Below are 16,500 nucleotides of genomic sequence, written 5' to 3' on the forward strand. Positions count from 1 at the left end.
CCCTCAGAGGTTCTGATCCAGTGAGCAGAGTGGGGTTCAGGAACTGGCATTTTTAACAAGCTTCACTGGTAATTCTGATACACGCACAGGGCTGAGAACCATAACCCTGAATTAAAGGTAGACCCAGCAAAACGTCCCGAAAAAAAGAGAAAGTACATGGTATGTTCAGGAAACTGGGATTCCAGCGCCAGTTTTGCCAAGAAGCCCTAGGTCAGTCTCACCACTCAGGGCCTTGGTTCTTTCTCCGTTAAAGAAAGAGGCTGACAGACATTCAGGCCTCACCTTCTCTAAAAAAAAACAAAACAAACAAACAAACAAAAAGCTTCCCTGAAATTACTCTAAGATGGCCCATGAAGACATCTGCCATTCCTTCCTAGGGGTGCTAAACCAAACTGCTTTGTGGCTGCCCTCCAGGCAGCCCCTCCTCAGCCTGACATCTCACCCACACCCAGGGGGTGAGGGCCCGGGAGTGACAGGTGTTAAGCCCCATAGAGAGCCCTTCAAGGAGAAAATTAAGCCTCTTAAAGTGTCCTTGATGTAATCTCTCAAACCCAGGAATAAGCCATGCTCCGCCTGGAACATCTGCCATCTGTGACCTCAGGCCACACTCAGGAAGATCTTTGTCACTTCCATCAACCAGGTATAGACATAGGACGCAGGACTTGAATTTAAAAGCTCTTGAGAGATCAGAGGTGAGGGGAACTATGAACACCCCCCACCCCAACTCCATCTGCAGGAATTCACTCCTCCGTGGGCTCACACACCATGCGAGAACAAGGAGACCTCTCCCATGGGGTCAAGTGGACTCAGGAGTGACTGGATTCACCATCACAGCTGACCACAACACTGGGGTCAACGATAAACACTTCAGACAAGTCAATTTACCGTCTTCAGCCCAGCGACAAAAGTTACCAAGTACACTGCTTAAGTGCCCCACTTCAAAGATAAAAACGAGAGGCAACCATTTGTCTCAATCTAGCAGACACTGTCTATCACTCAACAAGTATTTAACAAAATGTGTTTCATTTGTTCAATACTTGAACCCTTAACTCTCAAAACATGACGTGAAGCTATTGCATCCATGTTTTGCACCCCAACATTACTCTCTTCCTTAGCTCCAATGCAGGAACGATTTATTTCTGGAACCAGCAAGTTTTCTTCATCAATTATTCATTAATTCTGGGTTTTGACTGAGTACTTACGTCGTGCTAGGCAGGTTCTAAGCACTGGGAATACAGTGAAGGGGTTGAGTCTCTCGTGGAGTTTATATTCTAGTGCCATGAGACAGACAGCTAATGAACCAGATATATAATATCAAGGAATGGCAAATGATATGAAAACCAAAAAAGGAGAGGCTCAAAAGACAGGGGGAGACCTCTGAGGAGGTGATATGGGAGCAGACTCCTGAATAAAGTAAGAGAGAATGCCTCCAAGCTTTAGAAGCCCAGAAAGACAAGATAGAATTAGAGCAGCCAGGGAGGTAGAAGGAGAACCAAGTGACGCAAGTCAGGTGATGCAAGCCCAGAGAAGACAGTGTCCTAAGGACACAGAGATCCACTGGCTAAATCCTGTAGAGAAGAAGCAGAAGATGACAGCCAAGAGCTGGCCACTGGATTTGGCCACCTGGATACTGCTAGTACCTTAAAAAGTGTGGTTTCAGCAAAGGGGTGGAGCAGAAGCCAGACTGGAGTGGGTCCAAGGAAGAATGAGGAGCAAGGAAATGGAGTCAGAGCATATGACTATTGTGTTGAAAAAAATTTACTATGAAGGACGAGAACAGGAATGGGAGAAGAGCTGATGAGAGTAGAGGAATGGGAGAAGAGCTGATTAGGATATAGAATCAAGAGAGTTTTGTTGTTTCTGCTACTTTTGTTTTCCCTTAAGATGGCATACTATAGCATGCTCTGATGAGTATCATTCAACAGAAAAGGGGGAAAGTGATGATGCAGAAGGGAAAGAAGATGCCTGCATGTGTGCAAGTCTTAAGTGGCAAGAGAGAATAGGATCCTATGCACACTTCCACAGGGACAAAGGCAGCAAGTATAGTTAGTTACAGGTGCAGGTAGGCTGGTAGAGTTAGCATGGAACGATGATGATACTAGTTCCTAAGTGCTTCCTTTTCCTCAGTGAAATAATCCAAGTCATCAGCTGAAAGTGAAGAGGGGATGAAAACACAGTGGCCCTGGCAGTGCTGAGAGTCCCCCCTTGAAGTTTATGGTCATAAACTGAAGGTAAGAGGAAGCAGACAGCTACATATTTTGTCCAGCCAGGTTCAACAGGCTGGGGCAGAAGCACAGTGGACAGAGAGAGGAGTTTAACCAAAGTTTGGGTTTTCCTGGAAAAGGAAAGAAGGTGAGAACCTGAGCTGGGTACAGGGGTGGGGAGTGAGGACAAGAGGGGCGATGGGCTATGAAAAAGTGGAAGGATGATCTCCGGGTCAGAGGCCACACTGGGGGAAAGACTAGGTGGAATTAGGTACCAGACGGAATGACATGAGAAAAGGTGAGGGCCAGGTTGAGATGACTGTCAATCTGGATTTGGGGACTGGTAGTTACTGGTAGTGATGAAGGTGTCTACAAGCATGTTTTTCAAATGATGGGCTGCAAGTTTAGTAGGTATGAAATTTAGTGACTCAAAACAGAATTTTTTTAATGAAACAGAACAGAAAGTATGAGAGTATATTATACCTAGCAAACATAAATATTATTTTGTAAAACTTTTGTTTCAATTGTATATGTGCATGTGTGTGTACGTGTGTGTGTGTTTGTATCGGGTCATCACATAAGATGTATTTATCCTATAGATGAAGGTTAAAAAAAAATTAAAGACATTAGTCTAGGGTAGGATTTCTCAACCTTGGCATTATTGACATTTTGGACCAGATAATTCTTTGTTGTGGGGGGGCTGCCCTGTAAATAAGCCAGACAGAAAAGGACAAATGTTGTATGACCTCACTGACTTGAAACAATTAGAATAAGCAAATTCATGCAGTCAGAATCTAGAATATAGGTTACCAGAGGATGGGGTGGGGAAAGGAAATGGGAAGTTAAGGCTTAAAATGTACTGGGTTCCTATTTGGAATGATGGAAATGTTTTGGTAATGGATGGTGGTGATGGTAGCACAACACTGTGAATGCAATTAACAGCACTGAAGTGTATATATGGATGTGATTAAAAGAGGAAATGTTAAATTGTATATATGGTAACAGAATAAAAATTAAAAAAAAAAAAAAAATCCACAGAGCTGCACCACAGTTACCCCTGATTTGACCCACGGACTTTAATTGATGGTGCAATTATTAAAATGTGCTATCATCAGCTAGAAGTAAATACCTGAAGCTACCAAACTCTAACCCAGCAGTCTGGACTCCTGAAGACAATTATATAATAATGGAGATGACAAGGGGTGACAGTGTGATTGTGAAGACCTTGTGGACCACACCCCCTTTATCTAGTGTATAGATGAGTGGAGGAATGGGGATAAAAACTAAAGGACAAATGGGGTGGGATGGGGGGATGATTTGGGTGTTCTTTTTTCACTTTTGTTTTTTATTCTTGTTCTGGTTCTTTCTGATGTAAGGAAAATGTTCAGAGACAGATTGTGGTGATGAACGCATAACTATGTTATCATACTGTGGACAGTGGACTGTATATCATGGATGATTGTATCGTGTGTGAATGTATTTCAATAAAACTGAATTTAATAAAAAAAAATGTGCTATCATCAATTATAACAGATGTTCCACACCAATGCAAGGTATTGGTGATGGGGTGGTGTAGGGGAGTCCTGTACTTTATGCATGATTGCTCTAAAAACCTAAAACTTTTCTAATAAAGAAAAAAAAATGGATGTGATTTCCCTTTTTTTCATATACCCCATCACCACTACCAACTTTGCTTTGCTAATAACTTGCATGTGAAATCATGAGAAAAGAATCAATGCACTAAAAATAAGTGACTGGAAAAAAAATGTGTTTACATGCTAAAGAATTTGAGAATTAGGTAATCAGTGGGGAGAGAAACCTTTCACGGGAACCCTCTTCTTGAACTTCAGATCATCCAAATCTCTCAAGGATGCCCACACAAGTGACCACCTTGGAGGACAGTCAAGCGATGAACACTGTTAGTAAGTGATCCCCTCAGGTGACTTTGCAATAAACGGTTGTTGAAATTAATGGCTCTTTCAGTTAATTTACTCTAAGAATGCATCAATGATCAGATTGCAATACAATTTAAGCAACAGTTATCATTTGGTCAACATTTTATTCTCAATATCCCTTGAATGTAGCTAGCTTTTTATTAAAAGAAACCAATGACATCAAATCTTGAATATGTATAAATTATGGTGCGCCGGTTTGGATGTATTATGTCCCCCAAAACACCATGTTCTTTAATGCAATCTTGTGGGGGCAGACATATTAGTTGTTAATTAGGTTGGAATCTTTGGATTAAGCTGTTTCCATGGAGATGTGACCCACCCAACTATGGGTAATACCTTTGATTGGATTATTTCCATGGAGGTATGGCCCCGCCCATTCAGCATGGGTTTTGATTAGTTTACTGGAGTCCTATAAAAGCTCAAAAACAGAAGGACCTCAGAGCAGCTGCAGCTAAAAGAGACATTTTGGAGAACTCCATTTTGAAACACAACCTGGGAACAAAGGAAGAAGACTCCAGCCACGTGCCTTCCCAGACAATAGAGATGTTCCAGACACCATTGGCCATTCTGCTGTGAAGGTACCCTATTGTTGATGCCTCAGCTTGGACACTTTTATGGCTTTAAGATTGTAACCTGGTAACCAAATAAACCCCCTTTATAAAAGCCAATCCATTTCTGGTATTTTGCATAATGGCAGCATTAGCAAGCCAGAACATATGGGGGGAAAAAAACAGGAGCCAGAGATTCCCCAACAATTCTCTCCTCTTTCCCATGAGAATACAGTACTGAATACTTAAAACAATACCCATGAACTCCAACTCCAACTCTTACTGTTGATTAAACACCTCAATTCATTTATGAAACACCTACAATAGATACAGTCCCAAATATTTCTTATTCCCAGCTTGGTAAAACTGAGCAACTGACAACTGAGTTGACTTGACTGAGATTCTAACTTTCATCCACGATAGGGTAGAGGACTAGCTGGAAAATAGCACAAGGATCTGCAAAACAGAGGTAGCTGGTTCCTCTAAACCTGCGGTTCTCAAAATGTGGTTCCTGACCAACAAGATCAGGGTCACCAGGGAACCTGTTAAAACATGCAAATTCTCAGACCCCACCCAATAAGACCTACTAAATCTAAAACTCTGAAGGTGTGGGTCCAACAATCTGGGTTTTAAAAAGCCCTCAAGTGATTCAGATGCATTCTAGTTTGGGAACAACTGTTCTAATTTAAACAATGGCTTTAAAATTGTGCAGCCAAATCTTAGCTTCTAAGTGTGCTGAGGTTCTAGGCATCCCACCAGGATTCACAGGGGTCACCTGGGTTGCACAGTTTTAATGTGGATGGAGTTTCCACTGGTTTTGAAAGCCTGCTTTTAGCTACAACTACCAAGAACTCATAAATTATATCAAGATCTCAAAAGTCACATTAAGAGGCAGGGTTGAAAACTGTATAGATGAAATCATCAGCTAAGCCAGCAATAGTGTGGAAAGAGGCCTGTATTCCAAAGTTAGCACAGACATTAAACACCACTGCTCTGAACCTCGGATGGGAAAACGAAAATCGAGGAGATGCTGCTGTTATCTAAGGAAGACCCTTTAATTGGCCAGAAGCCCTTGCCTCCAAGGCTCATCTACTGCAGTATGCACCTCAGAAAGGGATCAGAGAAAGTCAAGAAAAAGGAGAGTGCTAAAAGCTTTCATGGTCTCTGTATTTTCACTACAATACTGGGGACAGATCCAGAACTAAATGGTTTTTCCTGAAGCCATTCTTTAACATATTTACTCTACTAAAGGTTGGGAAACCTCAGAATTTTAGAAAATAATTAATTGAAAGATTCTAAAGTGATAAGAGATTACTGTAGAAGACATCAGGGATACTTCCCATCCTTTGTTTCCAAAAACAGTTCCTGGTGAGTTTCCTATGAATGTCTTCATATAGAAAAGCATGCTTGTAGGAACAAATCAACCAACTGAGGCAAATAGAGAGAAAGTTAATTATATTCCCTCCACCCTCCCAATTTTAAACAATATTATTTGTTGCATGTCCTTCCAACATGTTTCCCAAGGTGATCCCCATAGGGCTTCTTTTTTAAATCAGAAATAGGAGCACACTATATACATTATTCTCCACTTTTTCATTTACTGTAACATGGACAGTCATTGTAAAATAATCCATACGAAGGATATACCAGATTTTATTCAACCAACTAATGCACATTCATGTTGCTTCTAGTTTATTTACTGTAACAATGCTGCAATAAACATATCCTTACATGCTAGTGTTTTTATTTTTGTAAGAAAGGTCTCCAAATATGGGGCTGCCAAGACATATGGCATGCATCTTCCAAACTTTCATAGAAACTACTGGCTTTCCCTAAAGGTTGTAGCAATTCACACTCTCACCAGCATTCTGAGAATTTCCCCCACACCCACATAGCAGAGGATGTTACAAACTTTTTAAATGTGTGTCATTTGGAAGGACAAAAAATTAATACATCTCTGTTTTCAATTTGCATTTCCTTGACCATCAAGGAGGTTGAGAATCTTCTACATGTTTATTGACCATTTGCATCTCCTTTTTTGTGAATTGCCTGTTCACACACTTTGCTCATCTTTTTATTGTGTTGTCCTCCAAGTACTATTTAATCACACATTCACTCCCTCTGCAATCCAGTAGATACATAAAGTACAAAAGAATATCACCCTTTAGGAACACAGTGTAGGGATGAGGGCAGGGGGTGTCTTAACAAAAAGCACATGGTAAGCCCTGAAAACATTTGCTGAATAAGTGAACAGCAGATGTAGAAAAATTTGCCTGTTAGAACTGCAGCTAGAAGAGTAACAAAGAAATACAAATATTCATTACTTGTTCTATATATTCAAAACAGCATCAGTTTGGCTGAAATTAAACTGTTGGTTAAGATTAAAACAAAACCAGTCTTGGCACTGACTCTAAAAATCTGTGAAATGGAGGGCAAATGAGTCCAGTCTTAATTCATAGCTCTGGGCTACACATAAATAAAGGATCTCACAACCAAAGCATTTTGTACCCAAACATGTTCACCAATTGTCATTCAAATGGCACCTGCCACGTGCAAAAGGTTGCTAGGACGGCCAAAGGACAGGAGAGGCCTACCTTAAGCAGTTACTTAAAAGTATTGTTTGTTCATTTTGGGGGGTGTGGCCCTCACCCCAAGAATTTTTTTTCCCCTTTCAAAACCGCCTGTGTTTTTCTTTTTGTTTTGTTTTGTTTCGTTTTGTTTTGAGGGGGATGAAGGCAAGGAGAAAGTATGAGGGGGTCAGATTCTTTAACTCTTAACTTTAGGCAAAACATCCGGTTATACCCACTAGTTAACCCTATAATTTGTAATAGTTTTGTTTGGCTTATGTTTTAACTAGTCTCCTTATTAAATGTAAAGGTAATAGGATTAAAAAGTTTTAGGGGGAAGTACTATAATTAAAAAGGCACCAGTTGGATATGTGAAGCTATAATTCTGGCCCTGCTTATTATGTTTTCCTTCTTGTCTTTAAAATTTTTTGTACCCAATAAAAATAACTTTGAATTATTTAACACTTTTTTAGTATTTCCTGCATTGGCCAAACAGCTCTCAAAATCTCCAAGAAAATGATATGACTCAAAAGTTCTGGAGCAATAATGTCACAGATCACAAGTTTTAGACACTTTCCCAAGAGTCTGGGCATCTCACACATACACACACACACACACACACACACACACTGCTCACAGACTGGTAAATGCACAGGTAGCTTTCATAAAAAAATGCAGGAACTTTGATCAATACATGAAGTTACAATAATAAGAATGAGGCAAGAGGCAAGGCAAGAGAGCACTTATTTTCTATGCCTCTCACTGTTAAGAGAGGCATAGAAAATAGATAAATATTAAGGTAGTAAACTTGGGAATGAAGATTGGAGGGTTTGCAATAAAGCCTCTCTTTTTAAAGTTAATTTCTATTATATAATATTTTATATATGCACAAGAATATATGTGACATATATATAGTTATAAGCCAAAATGCCAAAATGAATAAATACTGAAATGAATAAATCTCTAGATTTTAGAGATTCATTATTTATAGACTCGCTTGCAAAAACGCATACTGTTCACCACCTGTAACAATTCCTAACTGCTCTTGGGAACTAACGATGTGCTGGGAGTGTAGGGTGGGAGGAATCAGTATAATTTTGAAATATAAAAGAAATGAACTAGACTAGTAAATAATACACACCCACTCACACACACGTCCTCTTTCTAAAATATTTTAACTCCACTTAAAAATATTCTAGGCAACAGTGTCTGAAAAAAAAATTGAACAAGTAGGTTCAGTAGTAAGTGAATTCCAAGCCACATATACAGACTTCTGTACAGAATATCCCCAGTAACTCATTCAACAGAGTCAAGGAAGTTCACTCTCCTTTTGGAGATAGAAGCACTAGTATATCCTTGGTGACCTGAGTGGGTATGAAGGCACAGAGAAACCAGTGGTTTCCTCAAGTTTGAGGAGCACTGTGTTTTGGTGATTCAAGATAGCAGCTCTAAGACTGAAACCAAGTTTGCTTTTTGCAACTGATTTGATTCTCTTCTAAGTTAGTTATGCTACCTTTGGAGAAAGGTATCTTGAGCTTTGGATATTTTCCACTATTATAGGGCTCAAGGAAAAAAAAAAAGAAATATATATATATATATACACACACATATATATATATGCCATTCATGCAGGAATCTCTTCTCTATTCAAGGCCACTTGTCACGCCCGCCACTCCTCAGTCTATGCATGGATGACCCACATCAGTAGTTCTGGGAGATAAGCCCTTGGAAGCTCAAAGGTTGGCACTCCCACCAGTGGCAATTTCTGAAGTGGACAAGGAGAGATGGAGCCTAATTCTTGACATCACAGGGCACATCTCGAAGACGAAAGGTCTCCCCTAGGTTTCTATGGCCCCTTCCAGCCCTCCATGAAGGCCCAAAGTGCTGACATAACTTCAATACTCAGGCCTCATTTCAATTAAGACCCCAAAGAAAAGATTGGCACATTCCTGCACTCGGTTGATTGTAGGTCAGCAATCATGCCCTTCAGATAGATGCTCCTTCACAAGGCAGAGAAAACTATATCAAAAATAAAGTCTCATTGCCCCACTCCTAAGAAGTCATTAACTCCAAAAGGCTGGAGAAGGGAGGACAGATTGCAACCTGATGAATGCCATAACTTAACATGTCCAGGCACTATTAGAAACCAAAGTAAGGGGTACTTAGAGCAGCAGAGTGCTTATAATTTACATACATTTTGGATTCATGACTCCAGGCCATCACTCTTAACCTCTTGACTTTAATCACGTCATTGACGACGGCAACACTTAAGCTCATTCCTCTCTCATCCTCCGGAAATAACCAGAGGTCAGTTTTCAGCACTAGACGCAGAGCTTCTGGCCCAACTCCCTTTCCCCAAGACACCTTACGTCTCCACGGGCAGCAAACAAGTTTCCCCACGCATCACCAGAAGCCCCAACTTCTGGAAACGCCCCCCTTCCCTAACCTCCAGGAGCTGGCATCGCTGCTAGAGCCGAGCACGCAGCCGGGGGCGCTTCTGCTGCCGCCGCTGCAGCCGAAGCGGCGACTGAAGGTTGGGGATGGTCGGCGACTCCGGCGCGACCGCAAGCCAGGCCCCTTGCCCGGATCCACAAACCCAGGCGCCTCGTCTCCCACAGAGATTGAGCTCCGGCGCCCTGAGTACCACCGAGGCAAGCCTAGCGTCGGGGAGAATGCTCTTCAACAGGCGCCCGGCGCGGGGACGCCGCTCCTGCCGAGCGCCTGGGCAGCCGTCGCGCGGGAGGAGAGAGGCGTGTTCCCTGCGCCTCCGAGGCCGGACCCCATCTCTCCGTGGGACAGGGGAACAGAACGAGACGAGCGCGCTGCTCCTGACCACAGCCCTCAGCCGCAAATCCCGGCCGGAACCGCATCGCGATCTGCTGCAGCCCGCGCGCCCTTGCAGGGCAGCCGCCGTGTGCGCTTTGCGCGGCCGCCTCTGCGCCAGCCCCGGAGCGCAAACTTTCCCTGCTTAAACTGCCCATGCCTCTCCCGCGGGGGTGCCGCGCTATCCATAGAGCTCATAAACTGTTCGCCCCTTCCCCTTCGCAGCAAAGACCCACTGAAAATATGGCGCCCTCAAATGTCGTTTCTCGGTCCCCCAGGGATCGCGAAATGCCAGTATCCAGGTTCCCTCAGCTCCCATTGGGCGCGAAATTCCTGTTCGTGGGGCCGCGGAAAGAGAGGGTGTCGTTTGTCCAAGTGCGAGGTCAGCCGCGCTTAATCCAAATCCTGCCCTCGCTCGTGGCTGGGCGCTGCCCCCGACCTTCAGCAGCCAGCAGTTTGCTGGCAGCGAGATTTCCAGATAAAAGGGAGTTGAAGAATCGGCAGGTTTGAGAGTACAGGACCGGGGACGGGGCTACGCACTGGCGGGCTGTCTTTGCCTGGAGGCTCGGTCGGAGACTTGTTTGGAAAGTGGCGCTGGAGTCGGGACGGCCAGTGCTGGAATGAAGCCGCTCCGCCCTCTCCAACTCTCCTGGCGTGGGGACTGGGCCGGGGCCGAGGGGACACTCCATGCAGGCGGGGCCGCTTTTTAAAGCCCAGTTACCGGAAACCCTGAGGGAGCCCTGGAGAGGACTGGCTATCCACGGCCAGGAATCCGCTCTCGGGCTCCGGCTGCAAGGCTGTGTGCTAACCGCTGCGTCCAGGTCGAGTGCAGTAAAACATGCATGTGCAATAGACAGGTGCATTAATTTAATTTTATTTTTAATTTCCTGCAAAAATCCCCCCGAGAACATCAAACCTGGGAGCTTTGCGAGTTTTTTTCTGCATTAGCATCACTCACGAGATGCAAAAGGAAGGAAAAAAAACCACCCACATTTTCCTTCTGTAAAGGGAAGGTAAAAGACACGAGAAATTCATGCAACGTGCATGCAGCTGGAAGAAGAGGAAAACCCGAGCAATCCGTGCGCCTTACCGGGGGATGCATTTACTGTCTCATTGCAGAGCGCCTGCCCCGAAGTACAGCCGGCGTTCCCCCCACCCCCGCGCGCCTGGCGACCGCTCTACTCTCGCAGCCGCCTCAGCCGCTGCCGCCGCCGCCGCCGCTAGCTCCCGGCGCCGAATAAGAGCCGAGGGCGAGCGCGAGCGCACGCGCACGGTCCGCGAGCGCCGGGAGAGCAGGAAGCGCGTCATCACTCAGGGACGGCGCGGCTCCGCGCGGCCCCGGTCCAGTCGCGGCGTTGCGCAGCACTGGGACTAGGCCGGCAAAGATGCTCGCGGGCTTCTGCTGGGTTTTCACCTTGGGACGTGGCGCTGGAAGGGTCCACGAGGGAAGGCGACGCACCGCCCGGGCTGTCGTGGACTTAGGGGGGAGTATGGAAAGTCTGCGCCCCAGAGCTAGGGCTTTGCTATGTTAGATGAGGAAGAGATGTAGGCGGACGCGTTGTCTTTTGGAAAGAGGGACCCCCTAGACCACTAGTCAGGCCCTGAAGGCAACGAGGTTCCGAAGGGAGAATCTTGGTGGGCGGTGGGGTGTTGCTGCGACGCCGTGGGCAGGAACCGACGGCCTGGCTGCCTTTCTCAGCATGTGTTGTACTCGCAGGCACCGAAACCCAGGCAGATCGGAGGTCTCTTGAGGATTTAGAGAACGGCAGTAGGGATGGGTGAAGGAATGTGCTCTATTAAAGTAATATGAAAATGGGAATTTTCTCTTGAATGAAGTCAAATATATTCTATACTCTTGAATAAAGTCAAATGTATACCTCAACGTCTACACAGTCATTAGGAAATATCGTGTGATATGGAATAATGTGAAGTTAAAGGAAATTAGGGGACAAATGCAAAACGCTATGTGCCATGTGATCCTGTTTTTAAAAACTAAGGCTTATGGAGAGAGGCAAAAAAGACGGGAAGAATTAACACCAAAATATTAACTAGGTCTCTCAGTGGTTAGCAGAATTGTGCGTGGTTTTTCTTTTTCTGCTTTGTTCTACCTTCAATTTTTCTTCAAGGGATCCATTACGTTTATAATTTACAAAAAAAAAAAAAAGTTTAATAAAAAAAGACAATGGTGGGCTTCACATATCCTTCCATCCCACTACCAAATGACCAGTATAGACCCCTCTTCCCAAGAAATAGAGAGCAACTCTCAGTTACTCATAAAAGAAACTGCTGAAACATTTGAGTGTTTCTCAGAGCATAAAGAGGCTGTTGCTAAAAATTGGAGAGTGAGTTGAATTTATAAATTGAAACTATCTTGAAGAGGTTCATTTGGACTTGGAACATGATGGACATTGTGTAAGAACGCTAGCATGCCTTTGTCCAAGTTGATGAATCTGATTTTTTTATGATGTCAAAGATCGTTATAGCCGTAGAGTATGACTTTGTAACTTACTGTGGAAAATTGGCTTTATAAATTGAAAAGCACAGTCAGAGAACGAATTACTCAGCAACTTAAGAAAATCCTAAAAGTTGCATGGCACAGACTGTTCCTAATTGCACAGGTAAAATGTTTCTGTTCACCACACCTTTTTAATACATTCACCAGCCTAGCAGAATAATTCATGGTGGCAGCATGCCACCTCAGGGGGTGGTTAAAAAGTAAATGTTTATTGATTGCTGGAAGAGATTGGTAACAAGGTCTTTAAATTAATACAGACAAAATTGTCCCGTGGTTTCCTGGCAAAGAAAGGTCATATTTTTATAGCCCAAATGCCAGTGTTCATGCAACAAGCTCATTAAAAGGGAAAGGACAAATCGTTGCAACTGAAGTTATTTTTCCTTCCACTGAGTCCTCAAGTCACAGAACCCAGTGGTTTGCAATCAAGTACCTCAAAATCAGTCCCCAAATTTCAAGACTTTCCATCACTTGGCTCACCTTCAAAAGTATCCACAGGTTTTCCCACTGCCCACAAAGCAAATTCACTATTAAAAGTTAAATTTGGTGAAAGCAAGGATCTTACGTGCATCTCTGGTGCCTAGAAGTTGGTGCTTAATAAATACTTGTTTCATGAAAATAGCTTATTTGTTCAGTGTCTACTTGCTCGTTGGTGAGATATATGTAAAGTTATGTCCCCTAGGATAATAGGAAATTTGATTGTCAGCCTGATCCTGGGATGTTAAGATCTTGTGGAAGTATAGCCTAGGCTTAGTTCAATAACTTGACTTTCAAAATAGCAGGTAAATCCTAGGAAATTCAGAGCAGTAAGGTGCAGGCATCTGAATATCAATCCAATTAGCACTATTTTGTGACTCTCTGAGATGAAACCCTTTTCCCCAGTGAGGAATGACATCTTGAAGAAGTTCATTTGGACTTGGAAAATGATGGACATTGTGTAAGAACACCAGCATGCCTTTATCCAAGTTGATGAATCTGATTTTTTTATGATGTCAGAGATCTTTATAGCCATAGTTGCAGGCATCTGAATATCAATCCAATTAGCACTATTTTGTGACTCTCTGAGATCAGTCAAACCCTTTTCCCCAGTAAGGAATGACATCAATCCTAGAATAATTCGCTTTAATCCTGGCTTCCGACTAATTAATTTGGACACCAATTAATTTTACAGTGCCTCAGTTTCTCTTACCATTCTTGAGAACTCAAAGCTATTTATTCTTTCTTTAGGAAAACCAACTAGAACTGTTCTATTGCCTAGCAGTGTATTTTTCAACAACTTCTTCAACAGAAGTAAAATCGATTTTACCAGTAGCCTGTAGTAACTGCTCTGAAATTGAGACTCCTCCCTTGCACCTGAAAAGATAGTTATGTCTAAGGTTAGAATCAGCTATTAATATTAACTATCTTTACTAGTCACTATGATCAGAGTTCATTGTAAACCAGTGAAAATCCAACTTCTTTTAACAAGAAAGATCACAGTCTTGGGCTTTATCTCCACCCAGCAGAAGTAACCATGGGGATAGTTTATCTTAGAATATCTAGGACCTAAAGTAAAACTCATTCCATCTGAGCAATTTTACCAAGCCTTAATATTGTCTCACTTCCTGCCAAGCAGATCATTAGAAATTGAAAAAATATATACATTTTGTGTGAATAAAGAGTTCAACATTTGGGGAAGTAAGTCAAAGAGATAGCTTCCAAGGCTCTTCCTTAAAGAGCCAGATGCCGAGATTGCTCCCCTCCCCCATCACACTTCTTGCTTTAACCTCCTGACTTCCTATTTGCTCATGGTATGTATCTATCTGGGGTCACCTTTGCTCAGTTTTCATATCTGTGCAAATCCACCTGTGTCCACATTGAAGAGCAAAAGAAATTCCACCAAATATTTTGCCCCACTTTTATTTATATATGATATTTTGTACCTTGCTAAAATATCCTCTAGGGCTTTCTTGATACAATACTCCAATAGTTCATGACTTTTCCCCCTTTCAAAAATGTTTTTATCCACTCCCAAGAGCACAGGGCGGGGGGGGTCCACATTTTCTAAAATTTGATTTCTACAGCCCATTCCTCAGAACCAGAGATGAAAGCAAGATACTAGGGATTCTATTCTCATTCAACATCTTCAGGTTTATAGAGATCTCTCCATCTCTTCTCTAATCAAAAGTTCTAAAAGAGATTATTCTCTAATAATTATTGAAGGAAATCTCTGAGTTTCAGTGCAGCATATAGCTGATAAGTTATTTTAATTTTATTTGAAAGGCAGATATTTGACATCTTGCAAAAATTAATATATTTTAGTTTATTAGGTCTCTCTAAGTATGGGAGTCTCACCTCATTCCTAACTCTTCAGGATGGAGTGATAGATGCAGTTGTAAATGCCTTTTTTAAAGAGGAAGTTGCTCATATAGATTCAGGAAGTGATTGTTTTCATTTTACCCAACAATGGACATGCTTGAAATTATTTTTTTCTTTTTGTAGGGTATGTAAAACATACTATAAAAGGTTCTTTAAACGTCTCTGAAGAAACATGCTGCTTAGAAGAAAGCCCATCAATATTTTGCTAAATTAGATTCATCTTCAATCCAAATGAAATGGTTAATATAGATTGAGCAGTGTGTGAGTCAGGATGTTTCTCTTTAGATTGCTTGCCCACTGGTTTGAGAAGACATATTTGGGGTTATGATACTGGTGTTAAAAATCATTTTAAAATATTATTTTCATTGTGGATCCTCAAAACTCTTTCATTAAAGAGGTGTTTTTTTAGTCTCTGGTTATTTAGAACCTTCAAGAAATGTTATAGATAATTATATTTTCAAGAAATGTTTTATGATACCAAGATATTATAAAGAGACTTTAAATTTTTTAAAAAAATTTTAATTTGTAATCCTAGCCAATTTTGCCTTTATTACTAACATATTTTTAATAAGATTGGCCTCTGGCTCTGGAAATGTATTTATTCAGAGGGGCCAAAGATCTCTTTTAAAACATTTTGTTTAGGGACCAGACCAACATTAATTTAAAAATAATTTATCTTTTATCATATAGGAAATATCATTCTAGGTTTACCCCAAATTGAATGGATTTGTTCTAAGCAAAAAAAAAAAAAAAAGATGATTAGATCATGTCTAAGTTATTAATTTTTTATTATATAATTGAAGTGATCAACTGAAATATAGTGTACATGTATATAGACAGAAATTACTTAAATGTCTTTTATTCAACTTCAGGGAGTTACCTGGTGACTTTGGGTCTATATCAAAAGTAAAATAAATATATTCAACCCTATTGTTACATACATATTTCTTTAAATCAATTTGACAAATACTTATTGACTTGGTGCCAGGACCCATTAGAAGCAAAACTCTCTCCAGCCCAACAGCGGTAAAATTCATCTGAATAAAATCAAGTCCCTGCCTTTTTAAGATTAGAGCTGCCACACTAGGTATTCACATTGATTTTGTTAAGAGGTCTTTTAACATGTCTTTTCATCTTCTTGTCATTTCCCTGAGAGCTGCAAGCTCCTGGGGCTTAACAAAGACAAAAAAGAAAAAAAAAAAGAAAGAAATTTTTTTTCCTAACAGGACAGTCATAGGCACAGAGGAATATCTGTTGTTTATTTAGTGCTGTTTCCTGTTGCCCAGCAATCGAAAAGGAGACGTCTTAGGATGGCCCAGAACCTACTTAAGGTTAACTACATTGCAAGAGCTCTTCTGAATTGGATGATACATTATTTGTCTCATCATTTTGAACATCCTTTTATTTCCTGCCATTACCGACTTCCTGGAGCACCATCAATGTGGGACATTTTGATTGTTCTCAGTTTGCCTCAAAAGGTGATTCCATTAATGAAATAAGCTTCAGTAGCAGAGAGATTCCAAAAGGAGCCGA

At 41.9% G+C, this 16,500-nt stretch overlaps 1 protein-coding gene across 5 annotated transcripts in view; it reads right to left on the bottom strand.

Moving 5' to 3' along the window:
• The window catches only part of TLN2 (talin 2), a 473,758-nt gene extending 462,437 nt beyond the window's left edge, over positions 1-11,321 (bottom strand). For 4 of the 5 annotated variants that reach the window (XM_037833795.1, XM_037833797.1, XM_037833796.1 and 1 more), the window contains exon 1: positions 11,188-11,321. The gene's annotated coding sequence lies outside the window, so the exon portion shown is untranslated. Of the gene's footprint in view, positions 1-10,333; positions 10,656-11,187 lie in introns of those variants that run through there. The other variant, XM_037833792.1, reaches the window with a different exon arrangement.
• Positions 11,322-16,500: the final 5,179 nt, after the last annotated feature.

Source organism: Choloepus didactylus, chromosome 4 (genome assembly GCF_015220235.1).
Source record: "Choloepus didactylus isolate mChoDid1 chromosome 4, mChoDid1.pri, whole genome shotgun sequence".
In the NCBI taxonomy this organism is placed as follows: domain Eukaryota; kingdom Metazoa; phylum Chordata; class Mammalia; order Pilosa; family Megalonychidae; genus Choloepus; species Choloepus didactylus.